The 13,293-nt window shown below is 32.6% G+C and overlaps 1 pseudogene; it reads right to left on the bottom strand.

The window, feature by feature from the left end:
- Positions 1–11,088: 11,088 nt before the first annotated feature.
- LOC143400512 (ataxin-3 pseudogene) lies at positions 11,089–11,932 on the bottom strand (annotated as a pseudogene).
- Positions 11,933–13,293: the final 1,361 nt, after the last annotated feature.

Genomic DNA, 13,293 nt, shown 5'->3' on the forward strand with positions numbered 1-13,293 from the left:
TTGTCTTGTTTCTGTTTTGGAGAAAATTATTTCATTTTTTCTTTTCTCAGTATGAGGTTTTTTTTTTTTTTTTTTTGTCATATACAACCATATATTATGCTGAGGTAAATTTCTTATATCCTTAGTTTCTTCAGCATTTTTAACATAAATGAATGATGGATTTTATTGAAGGCTTTTTCTGCTTCTATTGAGATACTCCTAAGATTTTTGGCCTTATTTCTATTTATGTAGTGAATTTGTGTTTGTTGAAACAAATTTGCATTCCTGGAATGAAACCCATTTGATCATGATATGAATCTCAGTATGTTCTTGAGTACAATTTGCTTATATTTTATTAAGTATCTTTGTGTCTATGTTCAAAGATTATTGGTCTACACTTTTCTTTCCTTGATGTGTCTGCCTAGTTTCAGTATAAGTGTGGTACTGGATTCACAGCATAAGCTTGAAGATATTCCCTCCCTTCTATTTCATAGATGAGCAGAGTAGATTAAAAATCCATCCTCAGTCATATGAGAAAAGATTCACTTTACAGGCCAAGACATCCATAGGCTGGAGTAAAAGGATGATAAAAGATATTACATCTACTGAAAGCAAGCAGAAGTAGGTACTCTCATATTTAACAAAGTAGAACTCAAGTCAAAATTTATCAGACGAAAATAAAAGGTCATTTCATATTGGTTAAGGGAATAAACTAGTAAGAAGACATATGATTGTAAATATTTATGTCTCAAACATTGTTATACCTATGTTTGGGGCATAAATATATTTTACACTATTTATAAGTTACATTATTTATAAATTTGTTTTACACTGGTATAAAACAGATCTTATTCAATATAAAGCCTCAAATAAACTCCAGTATAATAATACTGGATCATTTAACATACCTCTCTGACCAAGAGATAGGTCATCCTAAAGTAAATGAAGCAAACTTCTTCAGAACAACAACAACAAAAAGAAAATATTCGTAATCAAATGGACCTAACAGACATCTGTAGAATATTCCATTCATCAACAACTAATTTCACTTTCTTCTCAGTTGCACATGGAACGCTCTCTAAACTAGGCCATGTTTTAAGACAAAAACATCTCAGAAAATTAAAAAAAAAAAAGTGATAATGCTTTTCACTCTCAAAGCACAATGGAATGAAATTAGAAAGCAATAGTATGATAAAAACAGATAACGGTTTTAACATGTGGAGATTGAGTAAAAAGAATGCTTTAGAATAAGAAATGAGTTATGGAGAAAGTAAGGGAAGAAATAAAAAAATCTTAGAAACAAATTAAAACAGAGATACAACATATCAAAAATCTTTGGGACAGTATGAAAACAGTTCTAAGAGGAAAGTTTATAGTATTGAGTACAACATAAAAATACAAAATCTAATATTATATTTCCAGGCTCTAGAAAAAGCGAGAACAAAATAATTTCAAAATTAGTAGAAGACAGGAAAATGTTATGATCAGACTCAAAATCAATGAAATTGAGGATAAAAATATGAAGGATCAACGTAATAGAGTTGGTCTTTGAAAAGATAAATAAGATTGGTAAACTCTTGTCAAACTAACCAAAAAGAAAGACTCAAATCAACAAGAAATAACAAAAAAGAGATATCAACACAGATATTTACCAAATCCAGAGGATCATTAGGAACTATTTCACAATTTTTTACTCCAATAAAGTGGGAAATATAGAAGATATTGACTGATTACTGACACATATGACTTATCCAAGTTGAACCCAGAGGATCCATAATACCTAATCATACCAGTATCAAGCAATGAGATTAGAGCAGCAATTAAAAGTTCTCCAACAAAGAAAAGTTAAGAACCAGATGGAGTCCCAGCTTAGTTTTAACAGAATTTTAAAGAAGAACTAATGCCAATAATTCAAAAATTTGATTAAGGTTATTCCACTGTACTCACTCAAAATAAATATTTTATTGAGAAAAATTAGCAACTTTGGGGTGACATTGTGTAATCCATCTCTATTTTTCAAAGTTATTAATAAAGTACAATCTCATTAATCATTTACATGTAATTCAAGTTTGTTATTCAGTAGAAGGCAGATCACATAGATAAATGAACATATCAGTGCTTAAGTGACAGCTTAAATGCTTCAGAAACAATTTGACATTTTTCTGTTGTCTAATATAATATGGGACACTGACCCCAGCTGTATAGAATTCAGAGTTATTAGTAATGCTGAATTTCCAAAGCTCTATATTTACCCCTTTGTCGTTGTCATTGCTGTATTTTTGTGTGTTTAAAAAATATATAATATATAGGAATATTTTTTTTTAATCTTTCTTAGTAAACTCTAAATTACCAAAGGCAAAGATGTACACTTAAATGTCCTTGAAATTAGTATACACTCAATAAACTTCTGGCAGATGAATGCACACAAGTGACTTACAGTGGTAAAATTTGCTGTTTTTTTTTTTTTTCCAGACTGATGTAAGAATAAAAGTAGAGAGCACAGAAAAATATTCTCCTCCAAGGGGCAGAGTTGACAAATGAAAGCTTCTCCTTGTATGACCTTAAAACAATCTAATATTTCTCCATTATTACACTAAGGAATTATTGCAGTTTTATTTTTGATCCCGACTGAATAAGGGCTCACCTTTAGATGGTTGCCATTTTATGCTTTTTGTGCATAATAACTGCCTTGACATTTGTGGTGCTCCAATGTGTCTTTCTTAATGTGAAGGAATCATCTGTGCATTAATGAACTGGCGTGATGTATCTGCCAAACCTTTCAAAGAAGCAATTAAGTCTCTGTAAGAACTTGCATGAATGGCACGATTTATTGTAATCTAAGAAGAAGAAGTATAAACAAAAAGTAATTAATTTTAAAGGTGGCAATCAAGTACCGCAACACAAGAACTACATCTATTGAACTCTGTCTACAAAGAGCGTAATAACAACATGCTATTTTTTAAAAGTCTCATCAAATATCAAGTAATACTTTTGGGAAAATGTTCCACTTTAGTACTTTAAAAAAAAATAAATTAAAACAAAGGGATTTTGTTTTTATTTATCAAACTATAGAACTTAAATTAGACCTAGAAAGATCATGAATATTCAGGATTATGAAAGGAATAGGGAAATAAATACTACTTGACATTACTAATGTCAGAGTAAGCTGCAATCATGCACTTTGTTGATAATTTTTCAATATGTATTAGAAGACTTAAAATAACCATATACTATAGTTCATAATCTACACTTAGTAAACAACCATAAAAACAGCATTAATGCCTGAGGTTCACTATCAAATTAATTAAACCCACTTTTCATATCTGCCATTGAAACAAGCACCTGAAATGTTCAACAGTAATGGAATGATAAATTAAACCATGTTAATATACTAGAGAAAGTGGACTCAGCACTTCAGGTGCTGAGTCCTACTTAAAAATGCACTTTTTTCAAGTAGCATATATTGAGAACTTTCATACAGCCACCATTCTAATTGTTTTATATTTAGTTCTTACAGGCTTATTTCTTGTGGAATATAATATTTTTTTCTCAATTTACAGACAAAGATCATTTGATTAAAAAGTAACTTGCACAGGGTCATGTTCTTTGTACGTGATGGAGCAAAGACCAGAAATATGTATGATTAGAAAAATCCATGCTCTTAACACCTGAACCATGGTGATGATTCAATGATGCTGTAATCTTATTGAGTTGAAAAAAAAAAAACATACACACACTTGCACACACAAATACACTTCTTTTCTATAGGTTAAATGATCAAACTGGAATGGGAAAAATTAATTTCTCTCCCTGTCTCTCGGTCTCTTTCTCTTTCTTTTCCTCCCCCCCTCCCAGTCTGCTTTCTTTCTATAAAATCAAATTACACTGATTTCAAGAGTTTGGAGGTTTCTCAGTTAGGAATTTGCATCTTTTTGAGATTGTTCCCATGCACTCCAGGTCTACTTGTCACACCACATTTTTTTTTTTTTTTTTAAGAAAGAGTGAGAGAAAAAGGGAGAGAGAGAGAGAGAATTTTTAATATTTATTTTTTAGTTTTTGGCGGACACAACATTTTTGTTTGTATGTGGTGCTGAGGATCGAACCCGGCCGCACATATGCCAGGCAAGCGTGCTACCGCTTGAGCCACATCCCCAGCCCTCACCCCACATTTTTAAGGGGCATCTAAAACAGAGAAAATAGGACTTACAAACAACAACAATGATAAATTCTGTAATCTTTATAAGCTCTGATTAGAAAATAAACTAAAATGCTATTTATTATCCAGAAAACAAGTCTTATAAATACAATAAAAGGAAGATGTGTTTTCTAACTTAGAAGCATTGTAGACAACAGTATATATAAAACACACTGCATAAAATATTGCAGAAGCATAAGAAAGAGAGAAGTCTCATCTTTTTGGAACCCTGGAGAAAGTTTGTTGAGGAGCTGGTGTTTCTCTTTTAAAATGTAATTTTTTTATCATTTTGAATATGTAATCACATTGTTCTAAATAAAGCAAAAGAACTAAAAAACAGGATATTTTTTATATAAATCAGATAATTTTTCCTTGAAGTTCCATTCTCTTCCTTCATTCTTATGGTACAGTTTATATGAACTTTGTAGTTATTTCTCAGGGCCTGTTAGGAATCCTGTTTTTAATTCCTTAGACATGGCATTTTATACTTGCACTCTTTCCTGACATTTGATATAGTTTAAATTGATGTTTTTGTTACATTTGTGATAGTATTTCTTTCTTCACATTAGTCTGTAGATGGCATGAGGGCAGTGCAGGAAAGATAATTGTAATCTCAACTCTTTTACCTGGACAGCACAATTCCTGGCACATAATCAGTTTTTTTTTTGTATATATTGTTGAATGAATAAGCAATTGGGTAAATAAATTGCTGTCTCATGTGTTCATAATAAATGTGAAGAGTTAAATATATTTATTTATTCTCATTAAATATATGTATATATGTTATAAACACATATTTATATTACAGCAATATGAGGAGCTTATATAATGTGTTCATGAAATTATGCCAATTTTAGAAATACTCGCTGAGGAAATTGTTTTTGGGATTTGGGAGTAATAGAATTTTTAATTGGTCCTAGGAGAGGTAGAACAAGACTAGGGCTCAGATTGTGGTTCGGAGGTAGAGAGCTTGCCAAGCACATGTGAGGTATTGGGTTCAATTCTCAGCACCACTTAAAAATAAATAAATAAAGATATTGTGTCATCTACAACTAAAAAACATATTTAAAAAAAGAATGTACACAATATCTTTATTTATTTCTATGTGGTGCTGAGGATTGAACCCAATGCCTCACATGTTCTAGGCAGGCTGAGCTATAGCCCCATCTACAACTAAAAAATAAATAAATAAATAAATAGATAGATAGATAGATAGATAGATAAATAAAATAATGTAATTTTTAAGGAAGTATTGATTTTTAGGAAGTATTGTAAATTGTTTCTAGTGCATTAATTTCCAAAAGGATTTAATTTTAATCTTATTATCTTGATTATTATTGTTTAATTTATGTAAATTTATGTAATCTATTCTTGACTTTTATTACATCATTCCAATCAAGAACATCATGTAAGCCAAAGGGGAAAATGCTAAGAGCCACAGCCAAGTAATATGATACATGATACATGGCATTTTTGGTTGAAAGGTGATGCCAACAAGCCATTGAGATGATATGATTATGTTAAGATTTGCATTCATATGGATATTGGACTCCTGCTGTCCACCTCGGCCTGCTACGGGACTCCTGGAGAGTTCCCATTGGTTGGGGAAGTGCGGTAGGAGGGAATTCTGGAGGAGGAACCAGCTCTTGGGTTCCGGGAGAATGCAGTGTGGGTCCATCGGGAATCTCCCTGGAGCCTCTCCCCAGACTCGTAGGGAGCATTGGCCGCAGTTTCAAAAAATAAAGTTTGTTCCTGCTTGAGTGGCTCATGATTTTGTGCCCAGCCAGACTGCGGCAGGAAAAAAACGTGATAAACCTTAAAATGTCAAGGGTATATTTTGTTTAATGGTGACTAATAGACCCAACCTGATTTTCTCTTAAAATTGGGAGCCATCTCTCCACAAAGCCATGAAAAGATAATTTCAGCTTTACTAAAAATTACTGCAAATTCTGATCTTGCTTGGAATGCCTGCCAGGACCTTGAATTCACCCATGCCTGGCTCTCCCTGACCAGATAGCAGCCCTCTCTGAAACTTTGGTGACGCTTCATAAATCTTGGCCTTCCTTGGCCAGATAATGACCCACTCTGAGACTCTGATGACCTTCATAAATTCTGATGTCAGGGCCAGCAAAAATGTAAACTAGCCTTTTGTTTTTGTTTTTGTTTTTGTTATCTGTAACCCCCCTTTGTGTAACTTTCTGGGCCATAAAGCTGGACTGCAAGGAACCTGCGGGACTGTCTTGTTCCCACGTTTTTTGTGGGGAGAGGCAGGCCGGCCGGTCGAAATAATAAGCTTGCTTTAATTTGATTTTAATTGAAGTCAGTTGTCTTTTCTTGCATCCTGGTCCAACAGTGACTTACAATGAAACCCAAAAGCTGAAAGCAATAGAAATTAATTGTTCTATGATTTTTGAAAATTATACTTAATATACAAAGTCTGCCTCCACCATTTCACAGGCTCTCTTTCTAGAATGTTGGGAGTGGAGTCCTGGTCAGAAGTAAACATTTATACATACTAAGGCTAAACACAAACTTCTGCCTCATATTCTTTCCTTTTATTTTTTCATAAACTTTGGGAAAATTAAAAAGCATGCTGTTTATTTTCTTCTTGTTTTTCTCATTAGATACCAGTGGGTGTGAAGAAAGTAACTTGATACTACAATTTGCCATGCACATCGTGGATCTTTTTAGTTTTGAACATCATGCTCAATTTAAGAACAAAAAATAGCATGGAAAGTAACATACTTCAGATGTCTTTTTTCAATCGTTACCCCAGTTCTTGAAACTCTGGGGCAAGGCTGTGACAGCACATAAATAGAAGTGATCTCCATTTGAGAAATAGAGAAACAAAGAAATTACATAAAAGTGATTTAATTTTGTCATTGAGGCAAGATTGCCTTTAAGTGTTTGCATTTAGGATATTTAAATAAAATGAAAAATTAACCAATGTAATTTTCATTTATATTTATTCATTATTTTGCTCTCAAGATAGGTAAAATAACATACTTTGTCTTCTTTTAGAAGAAAACAATGAACAACAATGTTTTGAGGCTACTTGGTGATAAAGCACAGCACATTTACATATCAGCAAATTAGTATCACTTACTTTTAGAAATATAGATTGTTTAAATCTTTTTCAAAAATTAAATGGTGTGTTTAGAAGTACTTTATAATTTCTGAGTATAGTTACATAATTTATTTTGCCTATTAGTCTTTATGATAAAATTCTGCTTAAATATCATCTCTTTAAAGAAGGCATGATATACAAACAAACTATTTTTCCTTCATGTTCATCACTCACCAATGATCACTCTTTCAGTGACGGCCCTACAGAACAGCCTGATTTATTGCATAGAAATTAATTTTTTCCTCATATTCAAAAACTGAAGTTGCAACAAGCAACTAACAAAAAAGAAAGAAAGAGGGCACTGTCAAAAAGTTTTTGATGAATTATGGAACTGCATTAAATTAAATAAAAATAAGTTTATAAAATTTCAAAACCCTTCCCCCTTTGATATGTATGGTTTTACTTTATTACTGAAAATCACTAAGGAAAGGACAACCCCATTGATTCATGTTAAAGCACTCTTATGACTGCAAATTAGTGAAGTGTCCATAGCAATATGGAAATATGTTGACGAAAATAAAAAGAAACAAACAATTATTAAATTTATTTAAATAAAACTTAAAAAAAGAAAAACATATCAGCCTCGATATATCATATATTTTAGACTATATAAAGGTATCAATCACATAAAATGCTAACTCTTAGATAAATATAATAACAGTTGAGAAGGGTAAAAACAACTAACTAGGGAAAAGAGAAGCTATATATATATTTGTTAAGTATATTTAATGCCTTATTCCATTTTTATACTGCAGATTACTAAAGTTTGGGTCCTTTATAATGAACAGAAATTTGTAGCCAGCATCTGGCCAGCATCTCACAGGAATGATTTTTTCTGCACCACTACGTGATGGAAGTTAGAGGATGATAGAGTGTGGTAGAGGGAGCAAAAGTGGGCCAAATTCATGCTTTTATATGACAGCTACTCCCATAATAATGACATTAATCCACTTATCAGGTGGCATCTCCATGTTCCAAATACCACCACATCATTGGAGATCAAGTTCCAAACACATGTAGATATTCAAACCATAGCATTAACTAACATAATTTACATTAAAAAATAGTGTCAATACATGAAAAATTTTACATATTGTGTCCTAGAAAATTATTTATATTCATGTATATAGTGCAAATTAGGATTACAAAAGTATAATAAATTTGTTTGTTTGTATAGTAAAGCATCAACACTGGTTGCAATATTATTATAGAATTATGGTTATTTAATTTATTTTCATGTATATGTACAATACAGTTCCAAGAAATATTTGTTGCTTTTAAAATAGGAAATAAAAAGTATTTTGTAATCATAAAATCTTTGCTAACCCACTTAAAATAATAAGTATGGTTGACTTCTAATTATATCCAAATCAAGCTTATTAAATCAAAGTGAAGGACTTTTTTAAAAGTAATTATTAGGCAGAGGTGTGGGAGGGGAATGGAGGGGACATGGGATAATTAATGATGGTTGAGTGTGATGATCATTATTATCAAAAGTACATGTATGAGGACATGAATTGGTGTGAGTATACTATGTATACAAGCAGAGATATGAAAAATTGAGCTCTATATATGTAATAAGAGTTGTAATGCATTCCACTGTTATATAAAAAATAAAAACATAAAAATTAAATATTAAAGAAATAAAAAATTAATTATTAATGTTCATTTTTTAAATCAATTTTATACTTAATTATATATTGTGAATAAATAAAAATATTCATATTGTATGAAACTCAGCAAAATTTTAGTCTGAATTATTATTCAAAGTAATGGAAATGAGGTTTGTTTTAATGACTTAAAATGCATATTATATAATTAATTTTATAAATATAACTAAACTATTATATAAACTTTCATTTTATTGATTTAAAATGTAGGGTTATTTTATGCAGATGTTAATGTAAATTCAGAACTTTCAGTTAAGATACATATGCACTAAATCCTTTGGCCAATTTATAGTCTCAGAATAACATGTATCAAATTATAGTGGAATCATGTTAACAATGTGCAATACAATAATGACTCTAAATTAGTAATTACCATTTGATAATATAGAGATTTTAAGCCTTGATCACAAATATATATGTCAGAATTCCTTTTACCTTTGTATAAGTTTAAATTTGATATTTAAATACAATAGTGCTATACTAGGAATGCGTCCTTCAAGATTCATGTGTGAGAAGCTTAATCTCAAATGTAACATGTTGGCAGGTAAAGACCTTTAAGAGATTACTGGGAACAGATTATTGTCATCATCATGGGAATGGATTAATTATCCTAATGTGGTGGGTTCTTTTAAAAAAAAATTTAGTTGTCAATCACCTTCATTTATTTATATGTGGTGCTGAGAATCAAACCTAGGACTTCACACATACTAGGCAAGCGCTCTACCACTGAGCTATGACCCCAGCCCCATGTGGTGGGTTCTTGGTAAAATGATGGGATTGAACAGCTCTCTCTCTCTCTCTCTCTCTCTCTCTCTCTCTCTATCTATCTATCTATCTCTCTCTATCTCTATCTCTCCAACTTTCAAACATGCTTGTGCCCTCCCACTATCCACCATGAAATGATGTAGCAAGAAGTTTCTCATTAAATGTGACTCTTCAGTCTTGGACTTTCCAGCTTCTAGAACTATAAGTCAATAAATCTCTGATATTTAAAAATTACTCAGTTTAATTTATTCTACTGTAGTGTTTTGGGAGTGATACTGGCCAAAACATATCATTATATTGTATGCATGTACAAATATTGTTACAAATATGTAACAAGAAATCTCATCAATATGTATAACTTTATTTTTTTTTTACATGGACACAATATCTTTATTTTGTTGATTTATTTTTATGTGGTGTTGAGGATCGAACCCAGGGTCTCTCACATGCAAGGCAAGTGCTCTACCACTGAGCCACAAACCCAGCCCCCAAATATTTTCTTTATATCACTGAAAACCAAATCAATTATTATAATTCTTGTATCAATCATTAAGCATAATTTGGAAAATACAGGAGGAGAAAGTCTATTGTGTCTGCCATTCTCTATTTTTCCTTCCTGATATTTCTTTATTACTTATTTTCTGAACTTGACAGGTCTAACTGGAGGCAAAAATATCTTCACTTCCCCTTTATTCCTGAAGGATATTTCACTGACTATAGAATTTGTGTATAGTTTTTCTTTCAGTACTTGGAAGAATGTTGTCTACTTCTTTCTGGCCTCCATGATTTCTCATGACACGTCGTGATATAAATTTGGGGGGTTTATCTTATGTAAAGTTCATTCAGCTTCTTCAATTTCTAGTGTTCTGTCTTTGTCAAATTTTGGAAATTTTCAACCATCATTTCTACAGAAACTTTTTCATCTTCACCCTCTTTCTCTCCCATGATACAAATGTTAGGTCTTTTGTTAGTGTGCAACAGATCTCTAATGCTCTGTCCATTTTTTCCAGTCTGTTTTCTCTGTGTTGCTCAGAATGGGTAATCTCTTCTCTTCTTTTCTGCTACTGGGAATTGAACCTAGGAGCACTTAAACGCTGAGCCACATACCCAGCCCTTTTCTTAAAATTCTGAGACAGCTTAGGGCCTTGCTAACTTGCTGAAGCTGGCTTTGAACTTCTGATCATCCTGCTTCAGCCTCCCAAATCACTGGCATTACAGGTGTGCACCACCACGCCCGTCTGAAGAGGTAATTTCTATTGTTCTGTCTGGTTAGCAGCCACTTTTGGCTATAGATAGGAGCTTCTGGGGGAGCTTTTCTCTTGGTCTGTGCCTGTGGCTTCTCTGCACCAAGTTCAGCATATCTCGATCACTCCCACGTGCTCCTGAACTTGTGGTTGGCCTTTCACATGGATGTGAGACCTGTCCTGGTGGATCTACTTGCTGCTGCTGCTGCTGCTGCTGCTTCTGCTGTTGATGCTTTTCAAAGTAGGCTTCTCTTCTTTTCCGCAGCTCTTCTGAAGTAAGATTTGTACCTGATGTCTGGGGAATATCTTGAGATATATTTCTGGAACTACCTTGCATACTGAGCTGAATAGCCCTGCGGAGATCTGCTTCTTGATCTTCCATGTCAATTTCCTGGCCACTTAGTGCCAGAGCCCTCTGCAAATCCTCCTCATCTTCATCTAACATTCCTGATCCATCATTTGCTTCTAAAACCCGTTCCAGGTCTGTTTTAAGGACTCTTTGTTCTTTTAGTTGTGCTAATTCTTCTCCAATAAGTTTTGGTCGGTGCATCTGTTGGACCCTTATCATCTGCAGAAGCTGGTCAGCTTCACAATCTGGTAGATCACTCTTAACGACAAATATAGAATAACCTTCCTGTTGTAATTGAGCCAAGAAAAGTGCAAGGTATGTATCTGATATTAATTCTGGACCCGTCAAAAGAGAATTCAAGTTAAACCACTGAATAGAAAAAAAGCCACTGTCATCCATATTTCCAGAAGGCTGCTGTAAAAATGTGCGATAGTCTTCACTAGTAACTCCTCCTTCTGCCATTCTCATCCTTTCTTCTTCATCCAGCTGATGTGCGATGGAGGATAATTCCACAGGGCTAAAATATTCTCCTTGCAATAGATTATTCAAGCAATGTTGAGCACAAAGCGAGCCTTCTTGTTTCTCGTGGAAGATGGACTCCATGTTTATTTAATATGTATAACTTTAAAGTACCAACTAAGACACAAGATTTATAAGATTATTGCAATCCATTCTTTTAAAAAATTATGAACTATACATTTATACATCACGATATGATTTATATGACATGATATACATGTGTGCATAAGGAGATATTCGGATTTTTCTCATATTTTGGAAGTTTTTCTGTGTATTGACATTACAGGCATGCATATTTGTTGTTATACTCTTTCTTTCTACCATGCTATATATCTCTCTGTGTGTATAGGTGCATGTGTGTTTGTGTATGTGTGTGTGAGATCTGTATTCATTCTAAATGGGCCTTTCACATTAGTTCACCTTAAGGTGAGTATAACATATTTCCAGAAATATTTTGTGCACACTAACATTCAGGACTATTGTAGCAGACCACAAGGTCATCGATAAATATTGTAGTAGGCTTCATATCTGAATTTGATATAGCTGCACAAGTGGCATTGGCCTTAATTTCTTTCTTTATCCTATAAAAAATCTTATTTCCAGAATTTAATTATTAAAATATTTATTATACCTAATGTGCTTGGATATGCTTATTAATTTTATACCAAACTTCAAGACAGGGCTGGGGATATAACTCTGTTGGTAGAATGCTTGCCTCACATGCACGAGGCCCTGGGTTCAATCTCTCACACCACAAAAAATAAAAAAAATTCAAGATGAAAGAGACCTTATCTTGTGTCCCATAAAGATGAAATAATTCTCCTAGAATGTATTTTACTTTTAGAAAGTTATTATTTTCCTTGAGTGTATACTTTTACTTCTAATAGTCAATCTAATAAATGTTTAGATTATATATTTTTATTTTCATGATTTCATACCACTTATTTCTCTGGAAGACATAATACTATAGATTTAAAAATGAGTTTATGATACTTCTTTCACTCTACTTATTGAAACTGTTGTTAAATATCTTTATTCTTTTGAATGGATTCTCTTTGTAATAGCAGTCACAGCTCCTTGAAAACTCCAGCATAATTTATGTTAATATTAAAAATGTCCTTTGTGCATGATTTGACATGGACTTCATAAAAACATTAAGTGAATGAATAAATGGATAATACATGAGTTTATAATAAGGTTGGCAAGACATACAAAGTAAATATTGGAAATGGACACCCAGGAATTCAGAAAATTAATTCTTGCATTATTACACACTCCCATTTGCCCCTCATTCTTCAAGTCATTAAAATTCTCAGATATGAATCAGTGAATTTGTAGGTAATGAGTTTAGATAAATTCAGTAATGAAGACAAATTCTGGAGCATGATTACCTTAATAAATTTATGGAAGAGCCTTTCTGTATATATACATGGAACACAATTTCA

The sequence above is a fragment of the Callospermophilus lateralis genome, chromosome 5, assembly GCF_048772815.1.
Source record: "Callospermophilus lateralis isolate mCalLat2 chromosome 5, mCalLat2.hap1, whole genome shotgun sequence".
Taxonomy (NCBI): domain Eukaryota; kingdom Metazoa; phylum Chordata; class Mammalia; order Rodentia; family Sciuridae; genus Callospermophilus; species Callospermophilus lateralis.